General features: G+C 35.8%; 1 pseudogene; it reads left to right on the plus strand.

Annotated features, from left to right (window-relative positions):
* The first annotated feature begins 1211 nt into the window (after positions 1 to 1211).
* LOC101415595 (nuclear transcription factor Y subunit beta-like) lies at positions 1212 to 2492 on the plus strand (annotated as a pseudogene).
* The last annotated feature ends 14497 nt before the right edge of the window (positions 2493 to 16989 follow it).

Genomic DNA, 16989 nt, shown 5'->3' on the forward strand with positions numbered 1-16989 from the left:
ATTAAGGGGTAGAGTTTTTGTCCATTTTTTGTTCATTATTATAAATATTGGGATAATAAAGTGCTCTAATAATGAGTGAAGTGATAAATGCACAACTATGTGGTTATACTAAATACCATTGATTGTATGCTTTGGATGGATTGTATGCTTTATTAATATGTATCATTAAAATTGGTTTTATAAAAAGTCACTAATAACTCCATTTCCAGTTATCCAGATGGCACTGATTGTACATGTTGTGAATAAAAATATGCAAAATATCAAAAAAAAAAAGTATTGGAGACCCTAAGCAACACACCAACTCATAAATATAGAATTTCTGTTTTTTTATTGAGAAAAGCCGATACTCTGAATGCATACACATAAACAGCAAGAGGCTAAGACGTTGTATTTTCAGCTCCTTTTGTATATGGAATTAAAACTTCAACTGATATTCATCATCATACTTTTGGTAAGAGTCAGCAAATATTCAATTTATGTTAATGGTTACATTGAGCTTATTCTGACATCCTGTTTTTCATAATTCTTTATGAAGATTACTATGATAATTCTTGCATAATTCTTTATCAGTCTTGCTTTGATTTCTTGTTCTTCATAATTCTTTCTCAGTACCTATTACAGTTGTCTCTGATGATATATCTTACACATATGATGTTTCATGCATCAGCTTTCCTCAGTAGTTTTAGATAGTTCATTTTCCCCACACGGAAGAGTAGTGAGGAAGGTGGGAAATAGAAGGACATTGTCTTTTCAGGATCTCCAGAATGTTATGGATAGGGATAGGATGTCTAAAATATGAGAATCGTGAGGGATGGGATAGGAAAAGAGAGGGAAACATATTACTTGGATATTCTAGTCTTAGCAAGCAAGAAAGGTTCAAGTTATTTTGCAAAAAGATAATTAAAACCAAATACAGATGGGAGTGGTTGTAGCATAAATGGTTGAGCACCTGCCTCCTGGGTTTGATCCCAGTACCTCCTAAAAAAAAATAAAGGAGGGTGTTGCGCTGAGGCAGAGCTAGGGGAGGCTGAGTCCTGACAGTGGAACTCTGCACTGGGACTGGTTCTTTCACAGCCATTTTCTGTGTAACCAAACAGCCAATTGGAGATAGGAGCCAACTAGGACTGCACTGGGGGCTGAAAGTGAACAAAGACCAGACACCTATTTAGAGTGGTTTCTAAGCACCACTCAACATATTCTGATGGTATTTCATGGCAATGGATGGTGACAGTTCTACAACAGATGCTTCTCAATTAGGAATTTCTGCAGACTATACTGGAGGAAGTCATTTTGTTATTCAGCTTCATGATAATGTTGAGAACAGCATGAACGATCATGAAGACACAAATGGCTCAAAAGAGTTTCAGAGAACAGGATATGTATCTTACAATTGCAAAAGTGGGAATCCTATTGGAGACAGTGTCTAGGTTCTTGGTTTCACCATGAGAAAAAATTCAAGGATGAGTCACAAATTAATCAGGCAAGCAAAGAATGCATTGAGAGATAAAGTAAGGAAAAGAAAGTACATCTTTAGGGATAAAGATGGGCATTTTCAAGGGAGAAAAATGTGAAGTTCTGCCCTGGGGGTCCCCTGTTTTATGGGGCATTAGGCCTATAGAGCCTGTGCTAAAAAGCATATTTGAAAAAAAGCAGGGGAACTCTATTGGGTGATTTGATTCTCTTAGGGGTTAGGGGTTGCTGTCCAGTGGTGATTGGCTACTGGCTGCTGTCTATCAGCTCTGTAGGGCGTGCTGACCAGCAGTGACCTCTGGTCACTGTCCACGACATGTGAGGCAATCTGAAAATTACATAGGTAGGTGTGGTGGGACCCCTGTTGCCCCTTCCCTCTGTGCTGGGTGCCTTCCGATCATACAGCCTCTGGGTGTGTGGACTGCAAGCTGGAGGGTGTGTTCTTGTATGCTGCCCCTTCCCAACTTGCCTGTTTGTCTTAGCAGGCTAATGCCAGTAAACAGGCCAATCTTCTCAGTTTCTCTTACCAGACTTATTAGATTTTCTGCCTTCTTCCTCCTCAGGTCCCTATGCTATCCTGCCTCAGCAAGAATAATGAAAAGCACCATACCTTAAACAGGAAAGATTGCAAATAATGCCAAAGAATGTGTTCAAAAATGTGTGAGTTCATCAGCTTTATAACTTCTGAAGCCATGAATGATGCCATCAAGCAAAACAGAAGACAATTACTGGAGGTGATATTCTGTTTGTCATGTCTATCTTAAGCTTTGAAAGCTATGTAGAACCACTGAAATTATACCTTCAGAAATTCAGAGAGGCTATGAAAGGAGAAAAAGGAATTGGTGGAATTGGTGGAACAGTCACAGCTACAGATGGATTAAGTGAAGAGTTTACGGAGGAGGAAATTTACTAACCAGTTACCAGCTGTCTTAATAACTTCAGATGATCAACAACAAAAAGTTAAGTTTTATACAATGTCATAGCAACAGATTTCTGGTATTTAACAAATTCAGTTTTCATGATCTTGAGAAATGATGGACGAGGGCATATAGAGAAGTGGAACACACTGTGTAATTCTAGAATAGAGACATTAGAAGAGAGTGACTGCTTGGAAAGGTGTCTCTTTGTGTATTAAATAGTTGTAATGTAGCTTCCTGATGCTTGACTAGTTGAGGTGCTAATTCTGACTTGATAATCTTTTTCATGAATGATTTTAAAGAAAAATTTGGATTCTAAAGGTATTAAACTTTTGTTTTATATGAGAGTTTGCTGCTCTGTGTGGTTCCTGTATGCACTGTATATTGCAATGTATTGCTGCCAGAGATTTGTAGACAGTTTCTTATTTTCATATTGAATCATGTTATTCAAGCAAGCAGTTGGGTTAAGTCAGGATGTTTGCCCTTATAATAAAATATAAGGGTAGAGTTAAAAAAATACAAGGTATTTTAAATGAAATATAAAAGTCTATTTTCACAAGTATATCCAAGTAACAGTGCTAATATCAAGTCTAAATATAATAAAGTCCAATTTTCTCATGTATACATTTAATACAATCCATCATCCAACTTTGAATTATCTTCCTAACTTTATTTCCCCATAATAATGATTTGGATAAGAGAAAGTCTACCTACCTTCTAGGACCACATATCTGGATCATTGGGGAAATTTGTGCAAATTTCACATATCTTCCAAGAAACTGTTATATGAGAATTCAGATCCATTTTTCAAAGGTAGCCTATATAATAGTATATAGGTACAGTATGCCCTTCAAATATATTACCCGAAAAAATCAAGGGCAGTGATTGATACTGATAGTTATTACAAGCGGAATCTGTTAATTTTTGTGTATTTAGCTCCTCCGTCACCTCTGGAAGATTGTCCCTCCTTCGGTTCTTGTGCACCACTTCCCCACATTCATCACAGTGTTTAGCAGGTGATGGAGGCTGGGGATATTTTAATAGCCTCACTCCTCTGGCTATAATAGTTAATCCATTTATACCTGATCTATGCTGAGTCACTTATTGTTCTTTCCTGAATTGATGTTTATGTACTTTGAAAAAGAACCTTTTTGTTTCGTTTTATTTTTTACCCCCTGCAGTTTCTAAGTTAGGTAGATATGAATATGACCATTTTCCCCACCATGTGCGGATAGCCAATTTGCAAGTTGAAGTCAGACCATAGTGAGAGCCATGAAATAATGTGACCCCCTAGTCCACTGAAAGAACTCTTTCCACTGGATTCTCTGGGAAATGGAAATTTTAATGAGAGCTGATAATTGTTTTCCTTTCCACAAGGAGACACAATGCAATGGTATCATACACTTTAATTGTGTGGGATTCAATACAAGAGGACCGTTTTTCAAGTGTCCTCATTGATGAGGGCATCTGGAAATGGCAGTATTTATCCTGCCTGTTATCTTATAAGAATAAAATTAGCATTTACTATAGAATAGATGAAAAACAATAATTCCCAATCAACCTGCTGGGCTTTTAAGTTAAAAGAATTCATCCGTCACTATTTGACTTGGGTATCTGTCCCTTGCCATAAAAAGAATTATGATGCTACTGTTCCCCCACAAAAATCTTCTGCTTCAATCAGATTTGCTCATGGTTAGTTGAATATACATGTGCTTTCTTTGCTCTGAACTGTAGCTTAAGTTGTGTTCTTCTCGAATCCAGAAATTTGTTGTAAAGCTCTTCAATCTCTTTAAGTTTTATTCATCCTTTATGTCTCATGTAAAGTCCTTTCTACATGAGCCTTCACTGACAGCCTTCACACCTTTCCTCTGAACTCATTGCATTTATTTTCTTTGTCACTAAATGGACGTATAATCCAATTTTGTCTCATGACACTTCTTGACTTATAGTTTTGTATTGTTATTTGACTTACGTGTGTGCATCTTGTCTCATCAGTTAACTTTTTAACTTATTTTTATTATAGAAATTGTGAACTTACAAAACAATCATGCACATATGTAGAATTCCTATATAACAACTCTTCACCATTATACCATACATTGTTGTGGAACATTTGTTACAGATTATGAGCTAAAAACATCAGACTATTACCACTAACTTTTGTCCATAGTGTATATTTGGCATATTTTTTTTCCATTGCTGTTACTAATACAGTACACCTTTGATGTAAGAGTATTACAGTATTGCTCTTAACCTTAGTCCATAAGTTGATCCATTAATTTTCCTGCTCTTTGAGGAAAGAGTATTATGTTTCCCTATATCTTTCTTGAAGTTCACCATAATGATAAGTTCATTATAAGAGCTTGATAAATATCTGTTGTCTATATTCCAGAACAATGTATGCTGTTATCCTGAATAGAATAGAATAGCACTTCTCAAACATCTTGGTCTCAGATTTCTTTATACTCCTAAAAATTATTGATAATCCCAAAGACCATCTGTTTATATATTGATATTTACTGTCTTACAAATAAGATTTGAGAAAATTATGAAGTATTTATACATTAAGTCAGTTAAATGTAACAGTGATAAATCTTTACATCTTGTGGTAGCTTGGAGTTATGTACCTCAGAAAGACATGTTCTTAATCTTATTCCATTCCTGTGGGTGTGAGCCCTTGTCAATAGAATCTTCTGATGAGGTTACTTCAGGTAAGGTGTCACCCAAATGAATCAGGATGTGTCTTAGTCCTATTACTGGAATCCTTTATAAGCAGAATGAAATTCAGATACATGGAGAGAGCCATGAGTCAAAGCTGGAAGTCAACAGAATCCACAGAAGCTAGGAGAGGCTTCCCTATGCATGTCATGTGACAGAAAAAGCCAAAACCCAAAAATCTCCAGCTGCCATCCCCCAAATGTTCCTCTGGGAGAAACTATTGCCTTGTGACACCTTAATTTTGGACTTCTCCTAGGCTCAAAACCATGAGTCAATTAAATTCTGTTGTTTAAGTCCACCCATTGCATGGTATTTGTTTTAGCAGCCAGGAAACTAAAAATGCATATTAACATAAAAAATATACAGTATTAGTTTCCAAGAGCTGCTATACAAAGTACAAAAAGGAAAAGAGTGGCTTAAACAACCCAAATTTATTCTCTCGCATTTTTGGAAGCTAGAAGTCTGAAATCAAAGTGTCAGCAAAGTGTCAGCCATGCTCTCCCAAACCTAGGGAGGAGAAAGCTCTAGGGAAGAAATCTTCTTTTCCTATTCCAGCTTCTGGTGGTTCTAGAAGTCTTTGGAGTTCCCGTGTCTTTGTCTTCCTGTGACTCTGTGTCTCTGTTCCTCTACTTATAGGGACACAGCCATATTGGATTACAGCTCACCCTCATTCAGTATGATCTCTGTCATCTTAACTTGATTGCATCTGCAAAGACCCTTATTTCCAAATAAGTTCATATTCATTGGTACCAGAGATAAGAACTTCAACATATATTTTGGGGCATACAATTCAAGTCATATCACATACTTTATATAAAAATCAGCAAGAAGAGTACCATTGTTTTATCTTTTGCAAATTTATTAATGTCTGCCTAATAGAAGATGGCTCATATGTGCTTTGAAATTAAATTTGTTATACTAGAAGAGGTTTTGGTTGAAATATGTAAAGAAAATCTGGTCTCACACAAACATGTGTTGGAAAAGAGAGAAGCATTTAAATAGCTTTTACAGATAGTTGTGGATATTCTTTTAATAAACCACACTAAAATTCTACGATGGGTAGTTTCTTAAATGCTAGTGGAAAGTGAAACTTTATCACTGAACTTTCTGTTGCCTGTTACATTAATAGCCATTGATGTAGCTTGCACTTTGAATGGATCTTTTATTCAAGCATGGGTCATTTGGAAAATAGCTATACAGATCTTCCCAATGTTGACACATTTCATTATACAATATTGAAAAGTCACATTTGTTAGTAACATCACTAATCTCATCAGAAAAGTTTTCTTAAGAAAATGTCCTACAATGCACGTTTTATTCCATATCATCATACAATGTTTATATATGACTATAACTCTTAAAAAATGTTTTTCTTTACCATTTGTATGAAGTTCTTAAAACTTTCATTTTAACATGTAGAACTGAAGAGTGAAAATCCTCATTGAATGCTATCCTACAGATTGTAATGAGCTGCAAGAGTGCCATTCTGAAAGAAATTGAAGTCTTGAAAGAACAGCATGGCTTACAAACTCTTGGCTTTAATGAATTCAGGCATATAGGATCCATATTCTCATCTCATAGTAAAACTCAAGACAAAATAAAATTAGTGTTGGACAGAATTCTAAATTGTACAATATTGAACAAAAGATCACAGTGGGATCTTTTGTTGAAAGTAACACTAGTCCACACCTGAGTGATCAGAAAAGTTGTTAAACCTTGGGAATCTGTTAAACTTACAGGGTTAGATACAAATTTTCTATCATTCTAATTTTCTCCTGAAATTTTGAATTTTATCACTGGCAACAAATTACTATCAGGTGTTTTCCTTGACATGACAGGCTTATTTCACGCATTAAAAAATAGTTCATTGAGGTAAAATTCATGTATATTCACAATGTTGTGCAACCACCCTATCAAGTTTCAAAATATTTCCATCACTCCAAAGTAAAACTCCTTACCTAGTAAGCATTTTCTCCTCATTTCCACCTCCTCCCAGCCCCTGACAAGTACTAACCTGTATTGTATCTCTAGCAGTAAACAACCATGAAAATGATGACATTATTTTGTGAGAAGAATGATTCTACTGCACATTGTGAATAGATAAATTATGTTTAAGTGATTTGTTTAGTGATGACTTTTAGAATATTATAATTAAAATATTTGTGTGTAGAGGCCAGCCTTTGAGATTCTCAAAAAAAAAAAAAGGGGGGGGGGAAGAATTAATTACTTCTTTGGTGTAACTAAAAATATATTTGTTGAGAGTAAAAAATTTTTAAAAAGGTTAATTCTTTTTTTCTTCTTTATTTTATTTTAAATGTTTCATTAAAAAAATATGAGGTCCCCATATACCCCTCAGCCCCCCCTACCCCACTCCTCCCACATCAACAACCTCTTCCATCACCGTGGCACATTCACTGCACCTGGTGAATACATTTTGGAGCACTTCTGCACCACATGGACAGTGGTCTACATTGTAGTCTACACTCTCCCCCATTCCACCCAGTGGGCCATGGTAGGACACACAATGTCCAGCATCTGTTGTTGCAGCATCACCCAGGACAACTACAAGTCCTGAAAATATTTTATTGCTTATTCCTTTAGTTTCCTTCTGGCTTATGAAGCCAGAAGGAAAAATAATAGCAATAAAATTATATATATATTTTAAGATTTATTTATTTTATTTATTTCTCTCCCCTTCCCACCCCCCGCCCCAGTTGTCTGTTCTCTGTGTCTATTTGCTGTGTGTTCTTCTTTGTCCGCGGCACTGGAATCTGTGTTTCTTTTTTGTTGTTGTGTCATCTTGTTGTGTCAGCTCTCCGTGTGTGCGGCGCCATTCTTGGGCAGGTTGCACTTTCTTTCGCACTGGGTGGCTTTCCTTATGGGGTGCACTCCTTGTGTGTGGGGCTCCCCTATGCAGGGGCACCCCTGCGTGGCATAGCACTCCTTGTGTGCATCAGCACTGCACGTGGGCCAGCTCCACACGGGTCAAGGAGGCCTGGGGTTTGAACCGCGGACCTCCCATGTGGTAGATGGATGCCCTAACCACTGGGCCAAGTCCACTTTCAAATTATGTATTTTTTGTTAGTGGTTTATCAGTAGCAATGCCAGATTCTAGCTCCGAAATGCCTTCATGTGATGTTTAGATTTAGAAAATGTAGGAAGAAACCAATATAAAAATCAGAAGAAAAGATCTTTTAAAAACTATTTGTTTTTATTATAATGTGTGTAGAGAAACTCTATATTCAGCTTTATCATAATTTCAGAGATAGTTTTCCTATAACTTTTATTGTTTAAGGAAAAGTTAAAACGTGACTTTGTCAGGTCCTCTGAGGTGTTTAATTTTATACTTTTCTTGTGTAGAACACTTTGAACGTTTTGTGAAATGGTTTTTTAAAAAAAGACAAATATTGTATGATCTCACTTATTAGAAACAATTAGAATAAACAAACTATTTGTATAGTTAGAATCTAGAATATAGATTACCAGGGAATGAAGTAGGGATAGGGAATGGGAAGTTAAGGCTTAAAATGTACAGGATTCCTATTTGGAATGATGGAAATGTTTTGGTAATGACTGGTGCTAATGGAGATGGTAGCACAACATTGTGAACATAATTAACAGTATTACAATCAATATCTGAATGTGATTACAAATGGAAACGTTAGATTGTATATATGGTAACAGAATAAATAGTAAAATCTAAGTTAAACCATGGACTTTCATTAATAATACAATTATAAAAATGTGCTATCATCAATTATAACAAAGTTTCCCCCCAGTGCAAAGTTTTGGTAGTGGGGTGGTAAATGGGAGTCCTGTATTTTAGGCATGATTGTTCTCTAATAAAGAACTTCTCTAATAAAGAAAAAATAAAATAAGTGTTTCATCATTAGAAAATTCTAAAATTCATTTTTGAACAATTTGATGAATCATTAAAAAAACCTTTAAAGGAAAAGAAAAATAAAAGATAAATTTTATTGTTTTGTGTTTCTCAATACCCGTGTTATAACTAAGTAGTGGGTTGTGAAATCAATTTAACGAGTTGATATAAAGACTAGAAAAATATTTAGGGCAGTGAAGCTATTCTGCATGATACTGTAGTGAATACATGACATCATGCATTTGTCAAAACCCATTGAACTGTACACACAAAGAATGACCCTTAAAACTATGGACTTTAGTTACTACTAATAAATCAATATTGGTTCATTAATTGGAACAAATGTACAATTAAATGCAGGAGGCAATGGAAATTATGGGACTCTGGTACAGCAAAACAAAGCAGAATCTCAGTTTCAGAAAATGTACCAAAGAGAAGACATATTTTAAACATTCTGAGAAATTTTAAAAAATATTTTATTATAATGCTAAGGAAACTGTCATGAGAGTTTTTATCTGAAGAAATCATTTTCCCCTTATTTTTAGGGCAACAGCTCAATTCAGTAGCTAATTTTTCTTGAATTCATAGACGCTGGGATGAAAAAAGTATTTGTCAGCCAATAACCATGTTAGATTAGCTAGAAATAAAGACCGACCACTAAGTTTGATAGAAACATGCACATAAAACTCAATTGCAGCTATTAGTAAGTGGCTAATAATTTGTGTTTACATGCATTTTAAATGGAAAAGCTGATGTGTATATAAATGCATACCCAGTGATTTTATTGCACTGAGTACCAAATCTTAATTACAGATAGGAGCATTCAGCTAAATGTTAACAAGAGCTATTTCAAATGATTAGCATAAACCAGAAAATGGAAATTATCTTGATATACCATTACCCAAAAGAGAAGTTACTACCCCAATTCTCTTGATTTATTTGCCTCAATTTTTAAAAAAAGATTTTAAAGATTTACTTTATCTATTTATTTCTTCCCAGTGTTTCCTAAAGAAACAAGGAAAATGAACAGACACAGCAAGTGCAAACAATGAAGGAAACACTGGGAACTGAACCCAGGACCTCCAATGTGAAAGGGAAGCACCTAATTACCTGAACTACTTCCCTTCCCTTCCTCGTTGTGTCTTTCAATTTGTTTTTCTTCTTGTGTCTCTTCACTTGTTGCATCATCTTTTTGCTTCATCTTGCCGCGCCTGCCCGTTGTGTCAGCTTGCTATCTTGCTCGTCTTCTTTAGGAAGCACTGGGAACCCCTCCTCCCTGCTTTGTTGAGTCTCATTATGTTTTTCTTCTTGTGTCTCTTGTTGCATCACCTTGTTGCCTCGCCTGTCCATCATGCCAGCTGGCAGTCTTCTTTAGAAGGCACCAGGAACTGAACAAAGGACCTCCCATGTGGTAGGTGGGAGCTCTATCCCTTAAGCCACATCCACTTCCCTACCTTAATTTAAAAACGCCCACATATTACTCTCATTAAACAGCTTTTGTCAATATTAAACAAAATATTGTAAGAAGAATTTCTTCGCATATTTTTGGAAATCTGTAGCAAAAATCTCAAGGTTTTGCAGTCTTAACCTTTTATCCTAGTTAATCAGCCCAAATAAACATATCTATTGTTCAACTTTTAGATTGTGAAGCAACTCATGATCTCATGTGCCTTGCAGGGTGAGCATAATTTGAAAGTGGTTTGGAAGAAAACTTAATATACATGGGGAAGCTGGCCTCATTAGACACAGTAATATGCTTTGAGCAATTTAACTTAGGTTTAACAGTTATTCCATGTTTAAATATCGTAGGAACTCACAGAAGGCTGTTTGGAATAAGTAACATTCAGAGGAGAATTAAGAATTAACTATAAAAAGATATTCTTCATTGATACCAGGACTAGGAAAATATTTGACCTGGCTGTCAACATAGTCAAACAGTCATGAATGACTAAAAATTTGCTGAGAGATCCCCTCATGACTGCCAGTGAATGGTGTATTTCTTGGTTGCTTTGGATAGTTCCTCATGTTTATTAACATTTGAGAAGCTAATATTAATGGCCAAAAGCAGTGGTAAGTTTTTTCCAAGGTGTTTATTGGCTCTCACTATAGGTGGCTTTGCCTAAGACACTAGTTCCCTTGACATTTGACAAAATACAAAGAAAACTATTTAATAGATAATTGTCCTGTATTTATTTTTTATTATGTGTTTCCACATTTGGCTGCTCTTGATATGTTTACTTGCTCTGAGGTAATTATTTATTTGTTTATTTAAATAATAAACTTTATTTTTAGAGCTATTTTAGGTTTACATAAAAATTTTACAGAAAGTACAGAAAGTTCCCATTATCTCCCTACTCCCTCACATAAGTACAGTACATTTGTTACAATTGATGGACCAATACCAATTTATTAGTAGTAACTAAAATCCGTAGTTTATATTGGAGTTCATGCTTTATTTGTCCAGTTCCATGTATTTTGACAAATATAATGCTACATAGTCACTATTACAGTATCGTACAGAATAGTTTCACTGACATAATAATGCCCTGTGCTCCACCAAGTCTGCCCTTCCCTCTACCCATCACCTCCCCTCCTATCCCATGGTGACTATTGATCTTTTTACTGTCTCTATAATTTGGTCTTTTCAACAGTGTCATATAGTTGGAATCATACAACATGTAGCCTCGTCTTTCAAACTGGTTTCTTTCATTTAATAACATATATTTAACTTTCCTCCATGATTTCTCATGGATTGATATCTTTTTTTATTGCTGAATAATATTCCATTGAATGGATATGCCAGTTTTTTATTAACTTCTTGAAGGGCATCTTGGTTGCTTCCAATTTTTGGCAATTATGAATAAAGCTGCTATAAACATTCAAGTTCAGGTTTTGTATGGACATAAGTTTTCAGCTCCCTGGGGTATATACCTAGGAGTGCAATTGCTGGGTCATATGGTAAGCTTATGTTTAGCTTTATAAGGATCATCCAAACTATTTTCCAAAGTGGCTGTACAATTTTGGGCTGGTTTTTCATTCAAAGTGTTAATGCGAAATAAAATACCAAAATAAAAAAAATTAATTAAAATAAGTGATTGTTTTGATTTCGGAACCTGTTTATACCAGTGTTTGAACAAAAAATCTTGCTCTGTTTTTATCTTATACACAGGAACAGGGCCAGGACTAGGGGAAGTGTGTGAGGCACTAGCTCAGGTGCAAGATTTGAAGTGGGCCAGCACCAAATAATGAACGCTCTTCTCCAGATTCTGAATATTATCCAGAATTTTATAGGTGAGGAGTTAGCTAGGATTTCTGAATCAAAGGAGTGATGTGATCAAATCTTCCTTTCAGAACTGCTCTTTCCCTAAAATTGATTGAAATGAAAAATGAATAACAAGAGTAGGGAGTAGCAGCAGTTACATGCCATGAACATTACATAAAAGAATTTCTAGTAGATTCAGCCCAGATAAGACTAGATTGAAGGAGCCGCCAAAGACTCCAGACACTTCCTTAGAAGGCAGTGAAGTGTTGCAGACTTTGCAGGAAATGAGGAAATTCTGACCTCCCCCTTTAAGACCTCCTGACTGGGAAGGATTAGAGTTGGTTCCTGGCAAACATCAGCAGGAGCAAGACAGACCATTCTTCTCGGAGCCCTTATTTATTACCATTACTTGAAGACATACTTGGCCAACTAAGAGATACATCAAAATAAAAACTCATCATCTACGAAGTCATGATAGAAAAGAGCATATGTAGAGCACTGAACCATTAAATAAGCATATACACAATTGTGTTTACAAAGTAAAACAATATAATTTTTGAAAGTGATGATACACTTAGTATTAACCCCAGATTGTAATAAAACATTTAAGATTTTAACCAAAAAGCAAAACAATACCAAAGAGAGGATATGAGTGGTGAGAGAGGTATTAGTATTCTAGTTATCTCATTTTATCCCTGAAAGAGCAAAGAATTGCTGTTTAATTATTGACATGGATAATTAGAGGATAATGATTTGATTCTAAGACTTAAACGTAACACAGCATATATGCTTTCCAAATTACTAAGGGGAGAAATATCAGTAAATCTGTGGGCCATACAGTAGAAGACTGTTAACTAAGAAAAAAGACAAGGAGACAAAGCATAAAATTACATATCTTATGATTCCATGTGAATGGGAACCACCAATAAGGTAGGGTGTGGAAGAGGCAATGATCAGCAAGTTCTACTTCAGGCTTGCCAGCTATCTCCAAGTATCATGTCATGTGATTTTGTAGAGGTAATTTGAAGATGCTCTGAAAAGCAAATTCTTTCTCAACGTTCAGTTTCTAAAGCCCAAATTCCACTAATTGAATATTCTCCCCTTTTCTCTTATACTAGAAATACTTTTTAGAAAGTCACTACACATTTTCTCATTTCATCTTAAATCAATCATCCAGCCTCTTTTTTTCTTTCAAATATATTTTAGTGTTTTTATCTACTTATTAACTGCCAATGCTTTAGCTGATGCAACCTTTCAGATATTTTCTCAAGAGTAAGTATGAATAAGATAGCAACCTGGCATGACCCAGTAAGCATTGATAGCCAAAATATTTGTAGTAGTGATTTTCTTGCTGAAACTTTTGCTAGTCTTTCATAAAATGAGAAAATAAGAAAAATATAATGAATTTTTAAAATGGTCAAATATGCTTATTCACTTCTGATGTAATGGGTTCTTGATGTTTTTGGAATTAAAAGTTCCCTTCTTTTAGGAAATGAGTCATTAATAGGTAGCAATTTTTTTAGTGTCCATACTTAGTGCAATAAACTATTGGTAACTCTATGCTGGTTCATGGTTCTCTTTTTTTATATATGTATATGTGTGTGTATGTATATATGTGAATATATATTCATATGTGTGTTGTATCTGTTGAGGTCAGAGAGACTCTTATTCATTCATTTACTCACGCAAAAAAGTATCTATTGAGTGCTCACTGTGTGTCAAGCACTGGTCTAGGTTTTGTGGATATAGTAGGGAAAAACAAAACTATTTGCTTTCATGGATCTAACATCCCAGTGAGAGTGGACTCAAGTTACAAGCAAGTAAATGTACAGTGTGTCCAGTGGATATAAATGCAAAGGGAAAAAATAGAGTGAGGCAGTAGTAGCGTTTCACTATTATTGATAAAGATAACAATGAGAAAATTTCTTGATGGAATTTAGAAAATTATTGTGCAGTAGGTAAAATTTCTCCAGGAGGACTTAATCTCTAAACATGATTCCCATTTTCTTAAGAAAAAGAGGCCTCATTAAATAGTATCAAATGAAATAAAAGTTTTTATATTAATGAAGAGTTATTAAACATTATTCCCACTCAGTTAAAAAAAAAAACGAACGATAATACTTTGTGTCCCCCCAGCATGTGCTTTTTATTCCTGCCTATGCATCAATCGTTTTGTTTAAAACTTCATGTTTATTGACAGGGGTTCCTAATCAGCTGACTTCTTGCGGTAGGTTGTTTCAGAAAGCATCTCCTTGTCAACTACATTAGAATATCTTTAGAGTTGACTAAATCTATCAACTGGACATATGTTAATATTGAAGATGAGGGTAATTTGAATCAATTAAGAAGTAGAGTTTCTGGAATTTATGAAACCATCCCAAATACTATTTTTACTTTCTCATAAATTCTGGGTGAATTGTTTTCCTATTTGAGTTACAGATGCATTTTAATTTTTTAAACAATGTGTGAGGTAAGAGATGGATTTACATGAATCTTTACTTTCTCCCAGTTTCCACGGTTGTCCAAAAACATACATTAAAAGGCCCAGTCTTACTTGTACAGCTTGAGCAGTTTTACACATGCATATACCAGTATAACCACCTCTGAGATCAAGAGACAGAACTTTCCAAACAGAAAAGTTCCAGCATTTCAGAAGGTGGTCTTACTTGTCAGTACTGCCACCACGGTAACCAGTATTGTGGTATCCATCACCATCAGTTAGGTTTAGGTTTACCTGTTCTTGAACTTTATGTTATTGTGTGTATGTAATCATTTGTACGCATCTTCTTTCACCGCACGTAATGATTCTACACAGGATATTTCATCCTTTAAAGGCAAATATGAGCTCAACAAATTAACATGAGAGGAGAATAGAAAGAATGTATTCTTTTTCCTCATTGAAAATAACTTGATCATCTTGACTGTAGGTCCTGGTGATTCCATAAAGTTCCACCTCCCTGCTACTGCCTACAGGTTGGTAGTGCGTGTCAGCTCTCTACCTTCTGGGTGTGGGTAGGATTGTACCACCTGCCACCTCATGGTCAGTTGTGGCAACTGTCTAGTTCTGGAAAATACATTGTGAGTAGAAGCGACATGTGTCATTTCTAGCAGGATGATTTAGTCGCCATGGCCAGATTCTCCAGAGCTTTGTGACCAGCACATTTCATACAGGAGCTGCTACAGCAGCCTCGGTTCTGAGTGAGAATGATGCAGAGCAAAACTACCAGCTGCCCTTTGATCATCATTCATGTGAGAAAGAAACCTTTGTTGTTTCCAGCTGCTGGAATTTGGTGGGTAGTTGTTACCAAAGTGTAACTTAGCCCATGCTGATGGATTCTAAGGGTGAGAAGGAAAATTTGAGTAAGAACATAGTTCTTATTCCTGGCTGGTATAAGTTTCATTGATGTGGTCTTGGGAATTAGAGCAACCCTGAAATGGTGCATTTTTCCTCTACTAAAATTTGTACAGTTCCTAAGTAGACTTCTCATCAGCACCTACTTTATTTAAAACCCAGTTATGTTCTTGAGCTGGTTCTTATATTTAGTATAGCTCTCTGATAGTCTCCTTTCACTTGTCCTACAGAATTATTCCTCCAAGTGAGGGGTTATACATGATGATTGATTTGGGGACTACTTATTGTGCACTGAATTACATTCTTTAAGTTCCCCAGTGAGCTGTCTCCCTTTACTCCCTGTAAAATCTGAAATTCTCCAGTGTGTCATAGCCAGGCTGGTCTTTGCATATTTCTGTGTAGGATCAGTGTTTTTAAAGCGATTTCATGTTCTGGACTGTAAATCTTAAAACTGGTGTGAGTTATAACTTCTGTCTCCATTAAAATAATTAAATAGTACATTTTTTTACTAGGCATTTTTTTTAAGTTTTTATTTTTTTAAGGATTATTTATTTATTTGTCCCCTTCCCTTCTTCCTGCCCTGCTGTTTTTGCTATCTGTATTGTCTTCCCTTCATTTTCTCTCCTCTAGGATTCACCGGGATTCGATCCTGAAGACCTCTGATGGGGAGAGAGGTTCCCTGTCAATTGCACCACCTCAGTTCCTGGTTTCTGCTGCATTTCACCCTGACTCTCTCCTTTTCTCTCTTTTTGATGTGTCATCATCTTGCTGCATGACTCACTTGCACAGGGCACTGGCTCACCACACGGGCATTCATGCAGGCACTGACTCGCCATGCGGGCATGCTTTCTCTTCTTCTTCTTCACCAGGAGGCCCCAGGAATCAAACCCAGGTCCTCCCATATGGTAGGTGGAAGCTCATTCTCTTGAGCTACATCTGCTTCCCCTTAGGCATTTATTGAGTGCTCTTTATGTCCCAGGAACCAACTCACTGATGAATAAATTGCAGAACCGTCCTGAAGGAGCTCACCTTCTGGAAAAAAAGACAGTGGAATGTGATAAGTGTTATAAGGATCCTACACAGAAGGAAGTGACTAACTCCTACTCTTATTAACAGTTGTAGTGTGGATGTCAGGAAAAACTGCACAGATTTGGCAGCTTTTAAACTTAATCTTGAGGTTATAACAGTTCTTCAGAAGATTGGCATAAAAAAGCATTAAATTTGGCACATGTTTCAATACTGGCAATATAGCACAAGGCATTGTTTCTCAAAATTGAGTAAGGTATAGACTATTTTTCAAGGAAAACATTCTTGATAATCCCTGGTTTTGACGGGTTATTTTTATTATAATAGCAATAAACTATACACAAACAAAATTTGATGTAAATTT

The sequence above is a fragment of the Dasypus novemcinctus genome, chromosome 2 (genome assembly GCF_030445035.2).
Source record: "Dasypus novemcinctus isolate mDasNov1 chromosome 2, mDasNov1.1.hap2, whole genome shotgun sequence".
Taxonomy (NCBI): Eukaryota; Metazoa; Chordata; class Mammalia; order Cingulata; family Dasypodidae; genus Dasypus; species Dasypus novemcinctus.